Source organism: Melospiza georgiana, chromosome 6 (genome assembly GCF_028018845.1).
Source record: "Melospiza georgiana isolate bMelGeo1 chromosome 6, bMelGeo1.pri, whole genome shotgun sequence".
Lineage (NCBI taxonomy): Eukaryota > Metazoa > Chordata > Aves > Passeriformes > Passerellidae > Melospiza > Melospiza georgiana.
In genome coordinates, this window is record NC_080435.1 from 13,312,890 (window position 1) to 13,324,955 (window position 12,066).

The 12,066-nt window shown below is 45.7% G+C and overlaps 1 protein-coding gene across 1 annotated transcript in view; it reads left to right on the forward strand.

The window, feature by feature from the left end:
• Positions 1-27: 27 nt before the first annotated feature.
• Positions 28-12,066, forward strand: part of TSPAN4 (tetraspanin 4) — a 420,715-nt gene continuing 408,676 nt past the window's right edge. Inside the window, exon 1 of the mRNA XM_058026126.1 lies at positions 28-108. The gene's annotated coding sequence lies outside the window, so the exon portion shown is untranslated. The remainder of the gene's footprint in view (positions 109-12,066) is intronic.

Sequence of the window (12,066 nt, forward strand, 5' to 3'; positions counted from 1 at the left end):
ACCGCGACCGCCCCCGCGCCGCCTCCTCCCGCCGCGCCCGGGCGGGCACTTGTTGCATTGCGAGAGGGCTTCGGCTGCGGGCGGACTTGTCATCCCGTCCTAGCTGAGGTACCGCAGCGGGAAGCGCAACTGGTGGCTGCGGCGCGGTAGCCGCCCGCCCGGTCCGGCGGAGGGGAGAGGGATGAGGGGTGAGGGGTGGGCATCCCGCGGGCAGCGCTGAGGGATGAGCCGGGGCACCCCGCGGCAGCTCCGCGGGCAGGGGCGCCGGCGCCGTGTGTCCTTCGCTCCCCCGGGGCAGGGGAACGGCGGGCGGTGGGACCCGCCGCTGTCGCCGTGTCGCGACCCTGTCAGCGCAGCATCGCGGCGGCGCTCGGGGCCGGTTGCCCGCGGTTCGGCGGCTCCCTCGGGCGGGAGGCGGCGGCACAGCCCGCTCCCGGCGCTGCGGGGCTGTTCCGCAGCTCCGTGCTGCCCGGACAGGCGATGTCTCTCCGGTGCACTCGCCCTCGAGCCCCGGCCAAGTTGCGGGCGCTGCGGTGGCTGCGGGATTGCCGAGAGTTTCCAAACTCCGGGGCCGGCTGGGACGCGGCGCCGTCCCGTTAGCTCGCGGTGCCGCTGCGCCCGGTGCCGTGACCTGTGCGCGGCCGGGCTCCCGCAGGTGTGCGCTGCCCCGGTACCGCCGCTGTGGCGGCCGTGCCCGCACCGAGGGCAGCCTTTCGGCGGGGCCGGGGCCGCTCCCCGGCTCGGGCACAGCCGCGGCTGGCGGCGGGCAGCGCGGCCGGTCCCGCTGGGCACCCGCGCCGGGGAGCTCTGGTGGCAGAGGATAATGCATCCTGAAACTGCTTGACTCGCATTTCGTTAATCTAAGGATCGGGGAAGCATAGGCGCGGGCAGCGTGTGCTTAGCGGAGGGAAGCGCGCTGCGATGGGTACAAACTTTGGGGACGGGCACCGCTGTTCTAGAGGCTCTGGGATGAAGCATTCCTCTGTCAGTCCTTATTGCTCTCTCGTTGCAGCGGTAGCGTTATGCTAATTGTCCTTGGGAGAGCAGAAATTCTCCCCAAGTGCTGTTATTTTCCTGCTAAAGTATCTGTGAGTTGATACAGTGCACAGCGCAGAGCCATTAATGTCAGGCATATAAATAATTGTGTCTTAATGCACAGCTTATGTTAATACGTCTTTCGTGACTATTTTTTGAACGACTGGATTATTGACCCTCTGCACAGAAATGCCAGACCTAACATGAACCGTAAAAGAGCAAAAAGTTTTGTTTTAATAAATAAGGGCTTGAGGTTGAAAGCATTTTTACAATTCTATTGCTAGCGAAAAGACAGTAATTTTTGCAGTCCCAGGAATAATTATGCGCAGTTGTGAATGGAGCGAATTGACTTGGCATGGAGGGTAGATGAACCTCCTGCGATCTCTAGATTATGATCATTATTGTTATTGTAGGCCAGTGGGAGCAAAACCGTGTCTTTCCTTTTGATCCTTTGATTTCTTTCTTTTTTGGGGGCAGGAGGGGGTGGGGAGTTGAGAATTTGAAGATTGTGCTTTGATGCATTTTCAGTAGCAGGGCTCCAAAGTAATTTTCTTACTGAACTGTGTGGTAGAAGGCATTTGTGTTTGGAGATGGAAATTTGCAATTGAGAGTGAGAAAGAGGGGCTGGAGCTGGGCTTCACAGCTAAGCCACAGCATTAGATATAGGTTAGCATGTTCTAGCTGCCTTGTAGAAACGTGCTTGCTTGTTTCTTGAAAACAAAACAGACCTCTAACTTTTGGACCTAGTTCACATATGTGACTTTGCTTAGCGTCTTTTTTTCAAAGCAAAATGTGCTCGGCTTGTTTGCACACCATTACTTTAACTTTGTCATGTCTCTTTGGGTGACCTGCCTTGGCTGGGTGATGGACAATGAACTATTAGGTCTTTCATGGCTGTAGCTGCTTTGATCCTAGAAGCTGTAAAGAGTTTTATGAACTATGACCTGGAGAGACTGCTACATACCAAAAACTCTGCTTAACTTCATATATCCTCTGCTTAATCTGACCATTTGCCAAGCTGCAGAAGTCTGTTTAGAAGAGCTGTGGGGGAATGTGCACACATGTGACTATTTGGGAATTAGTCAGTGTTTTATGGGCTGTTAGCTCACGCTGATTAGGAGGACTGCAGCTTGAGCCATATGTGGCATTGCCAGCTTTCCACTCTTGTTCAGGTGAGCTGGGTACTGATGGCACTCAGCTGTTAGTGTTTAGTGAAATTTGATCTCTTCAGCCATTCTTTTGAAGAGGGTGGAAAGAATTCAAGAACTGGGTCTCTTTAAGCATCCTTTGAAGAAGAATTGCAAAAATTGAAGTCCCAGCTCTTAGAACGAGAAGTGCAACTCTTTCTCACAGTAAGTTCTTACCACATTTCTGGTCCCTTGCCACCTTCAATAAGCAGCAGTCCTCAAACTGCTGATTCTTTGGGCCTTCAGGCAGCCTGCTGGTCAGAAAACCCACTGGAGCCGTCATCAGCATTAAGCAGAAGAGACTGCCCTGGAATTAATCGAGTTGAAGAAGGCTTGAGAACTGTGGGCTGCTTTCTTGATGTGCAGCTGGAGCAGCTTGAGCAGCTTCTGTCACGTGCATTTGTTGTGAGGCAGTGCAGATAATGCACCCGCCTTCTTCCTGTGATCTGAACAGCTTCTGAAAGCTGACAGTGTTCTGACCCATTGTCACTGTTGGGATGAGGCTCCTCCTTGGCATTTTTGGGTGGATTTAGATCTGTAACATGTAGCTAGGCATCACTGCTCCTTGGCATTGTTGGTGATGTGTGCTGAAATCCTAGGCTGGTGATTAAGGAGTCAACCCTGCTTCCTGTTCTCCTATCCACAAAATGCAAGGGAAAATATTGCTGCTTGTTTAAAAAACAAACAGAAATGAAGTCAGTTAAGTGACCTGGCTGATTGAACTACTCCTAAAATACTTCTGTAGCTAGAGTGGCCATATGACCTCGTGCAGTTCATGCTGGCAAATGGTGTCTTTTCTGACCTTGTCTCTGTAATTAGGGCTGGAGGAAAGACTTGTGAGATCTTTGCACTTGCACTGGTAGTGTGAGAAACTGGTAGCTAAAAGGTCGTTTTTACTTTGTTGGCTGCAGTAGGTCGGGTTTAGGTGTGCACCCTCACGAGTCTGGGAAATTTTGACCTTTCACCACTTTTCACCTCCTGTTGTTGTTCCCTTCCTCTGACTTTGCTTATTCTATGTACATGTAGATAATGGCCAGAACTGAAGACGTGGGTCTTTTAAGATCTGACTTGCCAGTGGTATTCAAGGGTAGGGAATTGTTATTTAAATATAGGACTCTTTAGGGCAACTTTTCCATGAAGGATTGTTTTAGTGCTATTGATCACGATGCAGGCTTCTATAAAGCTGTGGGTAGCCCTGTTGGCCCTGCTTGGAGTTAAAAGCTGTCTTGCCTGTTGCTCCCTGTGGTCATTTAGAGAAAGAATGTTAGCAATTTTCTCTCCATCTCCAACCAACTCTCAGAATCCTGTGCACAATGGCAAAAGTGCCATATTCAGTGTTTTACTCCTTGGATCCCAGCGAGGTCAGAGAGGGAAGAATCCTAAGAGGAAGAGACTCACATTTATTGTGAAGTGAACGGTTAAATAGGACATTAGTCAGGAACTGAAATGTGACATGGAAAGTTTAATGTATATAAATAATTTACATAGCAGTAGAGAGTCAGAGGAAGAGGGAAATATACAGAAACAAACATGCAGGAGGAAGCTTGGCTGTTTTTTTTTTTCAGGCACATTTTCCACTCCACGTTTGCTAAATCCTGCAGACGTGCTCTTGGGCTTTCTCTAGTCCTGGTTAACTGCTCAGAAGTGTGTCATTCATCCTGTTGCACAAAAGGTGAAGGAAAGTGGCTCCCTCTGGAGCTAGCTAGTATCTTTGGAAGTCCTCCTTTCCCCTCCAAAGCATGAAGGCTTAAGGAGCAAAGAGTGGCATAGAATATAGATTTGTTTCCCCCTTGATTATTTTTTTAAAAGTATTTTTTAGTGAGTGCCCTTCTTCCCCCAGCTCCACAGTGGAATTGGGTGTAGTGATGTGATGGTGGGGAGGTGGGGAAGGCAAGGAGAGGCAGGGGTGATGAAAGCAGGAAAGACTTGGCTGCTCTGTAGAGCTTTGTGCGCTTGGTTGCCCCACACACTGTTTAAGAGCTGCTCAGGCCCCTGGATTTAGTGAAACAAATGCTGAAGCTGCTAAGCAAGGAGAAATGAGGAGAAATCTCTCTAAGCTGGGGATGTGACTGCAGCTCTACTGTAATACCACACAAGCCTGATGCTGCTGATTTCATTAAAAGCGTCATTCAGGGCCTCAAAGCAGGTTTTAATACTTGCTATATGTTTTTTTAAATATGCTGACCTTATCTAGTAAGCCTGTAATATTTGTTGCAATGAAGAACAGCTGCTGCATAAATACATATATAACATCAGTTGCCAATTCTGTAAGCTGTGCTGAGACTGTGACTTGTTTGAAGTGGGGTTGCTATTAAAAGGCAGGTGGCAAGATGTTTATTTTGCACCTTGTTAATTGCTTGTTTTTCCTGCTGTAATTGGCTTCCTAATGGGGGCAGAATGTGCTTGGTTTTGCACACAAAGCTTCATTAGTGACAACTGATGGAAAGGATTCAGAGGGTGGGATTTAGATGAAATATATATATATATTGAGTAACAGATGTCTCTGCTAAATAGAGTGCATGAGGAAGTCCTGTAGATGCATCCAAAAATGCAAATGTTTTCCCATGAAACGATGTAAGATGGGCTAGTGTTAGGTATAAGGATTGCTGCCTATTACTTGAGAAGGGGGCAGAGATGTTATTTATGTTATTTTTGTGGGGCAGAGATTTTGTTCTGCTGGACTGAACAGGAGTTAGGATGCTGGGATGGTGCTCTCTGCTCAGGACTCTTGGCATCCAGGTATTCAGAAAGAGATCTTTGAGGGTCTCTGTGGCATGTTTAGACTTTGCTCCTGCTGACAAACTGGAAGATGGTGAGCAGTGGTGGAATTCTGTGACTCTGTAAGCTTTGTGGAGCCATCCCTGCCTCTTGTGTTCAAGAGCTGTTCCACTGGGCCCTTGCAGGCAGGGCATGGTGGTGGAAAAGCACAGCTGGACATCCATGGTCTTACAAGTGAGATCTTAAAAGTGCTGTGCTTGGCTGTGCTTACAAGTGAGAGCTAGGGGTGGATGCTCCACAAAGACTGTTCTTGTTTCAATAATGACTTTTTGTTTTTAATGTGGTGTAAGAGAGTGGTCTGAGAGTCATCAGGATGGTCATCTGACACCATTGTGTTGGAGGCCATCAGATTTTTGTGCTGCTCAGTTTAATATGCTCTTGTACCTGTAGAGGTTTTGTGAAAATTTCACCTGCTGTAGGTGAAAGGTGAATGCACTTGTGTGTGTTTATGTATGCATGTGTATATAAAATTAATAATGAAAGGGTAAGATGGCTCTTCATGGAAATGAAGCCCTCCTGTCCCCTCCTTTTTTTTTAAGCACTGTGATGGGATTGAAAAATAGACCTGTCTATTCCCTACTTTTATGCTTCCTCAGATGCCAGTATTTAACTAGTTTAAGACTGGATTTATCTGTCATGTTTTTTCTTAGAAAGGTGACTTCAAGGCAAAAGTATTGCCAGTCTTGGATTGACAAATTTTATAGGAAAAAGTATTTATTACATGAATATATCACAGCCTAATTGACTGTTTCATGTTGGAGGAGAAGAGTAATATCCTGAGGCAGCATTTTAATCAGAAACATCACAAGACTGCCCATCAGCTCTACTCTTCCATGTAAGTGTCCTTAGATGACAAAATAATTCCCTTTCTTGGGATAGTGCTTTTAATTTCTGCAGAATCTTTTTTTCCCCCAGAGTGAAGAATGGGCTGTGTAGTTGAGGTGAGGTCAGGACTTGTCAATTATTAAAGCTTGAAGGGAAAAGCCCCTTTTCCCTTCAAGGAAGGTGAAAGGAAAGGTGGTGTTCTTCCATGGAGACAGGACTGCATATTCCCACTGAGCTCATGGATGTGCTTTTGCCTCTGATGTGCTCCCTGCCTTTGGTTGAGAACCCTTTGCTCTGGCTCTGTACACAGGCCCCCTCCCATCAGGGTTTATCTCCAAAAACACTGTAGGGGGCCATCCCTCTTGTAGTCCTTTACCATGGCATGGATGAATTTCTGAATTCCAATGAAAAGGAGCAGGGGGGAAGATGTTCTAACTTAGTTTTAAGTCTTATCTCTGAGGTTCTCATAAGTGGTGATGGATGTATTTGGAGCACAGGATTAAAGAGCAGGCTCTGCTGAATGCTGTCCTTTGGGGGATGCTTATGTCTGTAATCAGACTTGGTGCTCGGACTTTTTCTTCCATTTGTCTTCTGGCCAGTCTTGTACCTTGCAAGCCTTCATGGGAGTGGGAACAGAAAGTGATTTCTGTAAGTAGGAGAAAAGATGCATCTTGCTGAGTACTTTATCTCTTGACAGTGGCCAGTAGTGGCTGCTTAAGGAAGCAGATAAACATGAAGCAAGTGTGCAGTAATAATGAAGTGGGATGCATTTTGTATTTCATGTCAGTCTGTGTCTGTAATCTTTTTCCAGAACTGAGCAAATAGAGAAGAAAATGTATTTTTTCTGATTAAAGCAACTTCAGTTTGGGCATGTCAGCCGGCTGTGTCCAGATTAAGGTGCTAGATGAAAGCTGGATGTCTTAAACCATTTCTAAAGCTGCCTCTGCTATGCACTGTATTCTGGTGAAAGACAACTATTTCTGGAAAAGTCCCTGGCAGTGTGCAGAGCCTGGGATCTCCCAGTGCACAGGCCTTCCAGCATGGATGTGGGGAGGAGGACAGACTTGATGCATCGGGTACGACGTTATCACTCAGCAGAGTGGGCTGCTGTGCACCTATCATAGTGCCATCCACAGGGAATCTTCCATTGCTTTGTTTATTGAGCTGCTGTTTTTAAAATTAAAAACAGCCAAATGTTTCATAAAATATTAAGAGGTGCTGCTTTAGTGCCTCTCATCAGATTAAGTATGTCACTTTCTGTGTCCTTAGGGTGATGAAGCCCATCAGCCTGGTCGTTCTCTCACCTTAAGCATGCATTAAGGTGACATGCTTCATCTCACAAGGGATGCTGAAGCTATCACACTGCAGAACTGGGAACCGTAGGGGTCCTGCACTTTAGCTGTGGCTTCTCAAATGAAATTTTGCAGAAGTAATACAGTTTGCTTTGTACCAGTGAATTCCTTTTTGTTAGGGAAGTGCTTTTTTGAGCAAAAATATTGAGGTAATACAGTGGTAGACACATGCACAGCGACTGCGCTGCAGGAAAGAAAGAAATTGCGGCATGTTTTATATGAAAGACCAAGGACTGTTGCGTTTCAATGGCTAAAAGAGAGAGGCCCTGCATTCCTCAAACACCTTTTATGAATATGGATTTTGAAGTTGTTTTGCTTGCAGGTGAATTTCTTTTTTATTCAAGAGCCAGTTCTAGCATTTTAATCATAGCACAGTGGTGCTGGTGTAGCGGAGCGTTGGGAAGCTGTGGGGAGAGGCAGCCCCAGGACTGAGGAGGGTCTCAGCTTGCTGCAGAGAAGCCCTGAGGGCTGCACAGTGGTGGAACACAGCATGGTGGAGCTGGGACCGAGCCACGGGGGCTTGCTTTCAATGAGTTTTCCATCATCTCTTGCCTCCACCCAGCAGTTCAGCACTCTTTAGCATTTGTATAGTGTTTGGGAATGCTGCATCATTACTGGGTTAAATAGTCTGGAAGTTCTTATAAATTCAGGATACGAGACCAACTTGACTTCTGAATTTCCTGGATTTGGGTTGCATTGCCTCTTTAAACTCAGTCAGTCATGGCCCTCGTGGCTGGTTACTCCAGCATTCCTGCTTTGTGCACATCAGCGAGCTCTTACTCAGGAGCCTGCTCCACATCAGCGAGCTCTTACTCAGGAGCCTGCTCCACATCAGCGAGCTCTTACTCGGGAGCCTGCTCTGAAGGGCAGCAGCTCCTCTGTCTGATCTGATACCGCTGCTGCAGCTTCGCTTGGTGGTGGTGCGAGGGAATAATAAAGTACAGCCTTCAATCATGCGACCTGATCAGAGGGGGTTGTCTCTGGTGATGGATAAGTCCTCCTGGAACAATAGGCTGCTTGAGCTGTGCCCAGGGACTGCTGCGTTTGCTTGGGGTTTTGCATTAATTTTCGGACTGAATCAAAAGAACTGTGAGATCAAGGTTGCAGTTTTGTTTGCAGCTTGCCTTCAAACCTAAAAATCCAGCCTGATCTAAAAGGGTCCTTTACTGTATATGTCTCTGCTCTCCCCAAAACTATCTGTAGAGCATTTTCCCCTTCTCCTTTAGGATATGCTGAGTATTTTGGGTGCTCCCAAATTATTTTGATTCCTTAAGTTTGCTCTCTTCAAAATAGGCATAAACAAAGATATCTTTTCGTATTTCACCCTTGTGAAATGTATTTCGCCCCCCTGGCCTGATGAGTGACGTGCTGAGAGCACAGACATGGGTTCTTTACCCTGAGATGTCCCCCCAGCCACAGCTTTTTCCTAAAAGTCCCCTGTATGACCTTGTCAAGGTGCTTTGCTGCTTTTCTTCATTTATCACATTTGCCATTCTCAGTAGAGAAGTTAAAAAGCTTAATATTAAGAAAGTGCCTGTATCCTGTGAAAGATAGCTTTTTCTGTTGGTATTGAGAAGCCTGGGAAGATGAATGTGTGTATAAATTCTGTTTAGCTCTGTAATAACTGAGTTGTGCAGCGGTTTATCTGCAATGTGAATCTTAGCCATGGGCAGTGTTACACAAAGGATGCCCCTGTCTGTGTGGGGCCAGAGGTGTTTGGATGTATTTGCATTTCTGCAAAGAAGGGTGTTTTTCTGCTCTGAGTAACATCCTCAGTGTGTGGGGTCAGTTTAAAGCAGAAATGATTGTTCTTCTTAAAAGACTTGCTGAACAAATATATTTTTTCTTCTGTTCTGCAAAACAAAATGGTATGTGGGTAAAAGAAAGGCTTTTCCTCCAGCACATGTGCAGCTGCTTTATGGATTGCAGAGCAGTCTTTGGAGCACAGAAGAGCTATTGCTGCTGTAGGGAAGTGCCAGCATGGTGCCCTATTTCCAGCATTCTTAACTTCAGTCGTGGTGGTGGTGGGCTGGAGCTGTGCTGCAGTGGCTCTGCTTGTACTGCTGCTGTTGTTTGGGCATTCTGCCTTTGTCAGGGAATCGGGACATCTGGAGGAAAGGGATTCTGGGATGAGTAGGACTTCTTTGTAGCACACAAGAGAATTTCTTACTTGGAGAATGGATAATAGAATGACTTTATAGGAGAAAGCGAGAACTGCCCAGAACATCCTGGTCCCCTGCTAGAGGTGAGGACACAGAGAGTTTTGCTCAGAAGTAGAAGAGAAGTTTTCTTCATCTGGATGCAGTGTTAGGCTTTCTAAAATTTGTCTGTGATCTCTTACTGTTCTATTGAGGTTTTATGTTTCTTTGCTTTCTCTGTCAGTAAATGACCATTTAATTTTGGCAGTGCTCTACAGTTCAAATTATAGTTGAGGCCATTTTATTGTGGATCTGTTTAGCATCAGTTTTATTGTTTGCCTGCATTCCTGCTCTGCTGTGGGATTGTCATTGCAGTGCCTTTTGGGTATCCTTTTTTTGCTGTCACTGGCCTGACTCCTAGGACTTAAAAAGCTGTTTGAGGATTCCTCTGGGAACCTAAGGGCCTTATTGGAAAGAAATCAAATTCTCATAAGTTCCTGAGAAAGCTGTCATAAACCTTGTGGCTGCTGGGTTATTGCCAGGTCCTTAATTCATGGGACACATGATGAGCCATTGCAAGACAGTATTGGTTTTGGGTTCTTTTGTACTGTATTGTGAAAGGAGAACCACTTCTGGGCCATTGTTTTAGCCAGTGTAAGAACACACAAGATTTTCTGTAAGGAAGTATTTACAGTTTATTAAGCATTGTTTTCTAGCTTTTTCTTCTCCTTGCTAGAGTTCTTTCTCTGTGCACCCAATTCACCTCTGCAGGTTTCAGTCCTAGCAAGGATTCATCCACAGTCAGACTGCTTTTGCACTGTGGCTTTTGGCAATGGAAGCCCCACTGACCATGCATGGGAGTCAATTTAAAGGGAAGTGCTGCTGTGGGTGAGCCAGCTGTCCTTTACTGCTGTCCAAGCTGTCTGTTACAGTGAGGAAAATGGTTTTGATGACCCCTCCTGATAGTATTTCCTTTGTAGATATATAATTTGTTGTGGCATTCATATTTTCTGGAAAAATCCCTTTGCCTGGGATTTTTCTCCTGGGAAGCTGAGAAGCCTCAGAGAAAAAGGAAAACAATAATTATCTGATTTGCTTCTCCTGTGTTTTGCTGCTTTGGAATGTGTTTGGAGATTGTTTACCAACAGGTGGTTATTTCATTGGTTTTTGCTGTGAATTGTTTTGACGTATTGGCCAACCCAGTGCGAAGCTGTGTCAGGACTCTGGAAAGAGTCATGAGTTTTTAATAGTATCTTTTTAGCCTTTTGTAAGTATCCTTTCTGTATTCTTTAGTATAGTTTAGTATAGTATAGTTTAGTGTTCTTTAATATAATATAGCATCATAAAATAATAAATTAGCCTTCTGAGAACATGGAGTCAGATTCATCACTCCTTCCTACCATGGGGCACCCCGTAAATACAATAGTTTATTCTTTCGGCAGGCTTTTGATTAAGTTGCAGAGTTGCTCTGGTCCTTCATATTTGCTCCATGTTCTCAAGGCATTTGGTAGTTAGTTGTTCCCTTCTGTGCCTCTGCAGTGAAAGGGGTGAAAGTCAGAACTACCTTATTTGCCTCATGGAGTCTTCTTTTGCTGCTGACTCATGGCTGTGTCCTGCTTGTGGTGGACAGTATTTGGTACAACCAAATTTTGAATAGCTAGTAATGAAATTTTAATTTCCCATGGGCAAACAGTACTCCACCCGAAGAGCTTGCATTCTGTGCTGGTGCAGTTTTCTGGTTTTAGTTTAGACCCACTGCCTTACACTCTACCCATGGGGTGAGAAAGGGGTGGATTAAAAAGTTATCCAGTAGAGTATTGAAATGTCATGAACGTGCTTTCAAAGTAATTTCAAATACTTAAATTCAAAATGAAATGTGTCAGTGTGTTGAAATTGTTTGATACATCTCTCTGTTTGGGACTGAACTGGGATGGAATCCAAACCAAGCCATGAAAGATCCCTGGAGGGAAAAGTGCAATGCAAATTTGAGGTAGAAAAGTCAGTCTGAGCTTTGGTTTGGCTTTGTCTTTGTAGTCTCTGAACGTGTGCCAGCTATGGATGAACAGCAGTAGGACAAATATTTAGGTGCTGCTGTACAGCCTATGGAAGTTTTATTCACTGGCATGCATTACCAGATCTGAAAAATTGTGTTTCCGTCACAGCCCACGCCACTTAATTTCAGCACAGTGTTCTGCCAGCCCTGAAACGTGTGTGTATTTGCTTCTAGAGAGCTTGCTCAGATACAGGGCTTGGTTCCATCTATTTCTCTGTTTTCTTGGCTTGCCTTCTGCAGATAAGATAATGGTAATAATAAAAAGCCCCAGAAAAATCCTCTCCCAAGTGCTGCTATTGCAACTGATATACTGATGGTTTTAGCAGTCATTTAAGTTGTTTGCTTGGTGTCCCCCTTTTTCTCCCCCCTTTTTCCCCCTTGATATGGACCATCTTGTTTTGATTTGCCAAATGTGAGGATTTACATATGACGGTTCTACCATGGAGCTGAGCATTTGGTGAGCTGCATGGATGTTGTGGCAGCTCAGGACCTGTTTCTGAGCCACAGTTTGGAAGAGCTGGTGTGTAAAGGACTCAATGAAAGCTGGAAGTATTGTGGAGAAAGGTTTTCTGAAATCCAATATGCCAAGCTGCCTGGGTGTTAAGACTTAAGGGTCAGAATGGACACAACAAATTTGAGGGACTGGGAAGCAAAGAAGTCAGCAAGGTTGCAAAAAGCCTGGTGGGTGTTTTGCACCT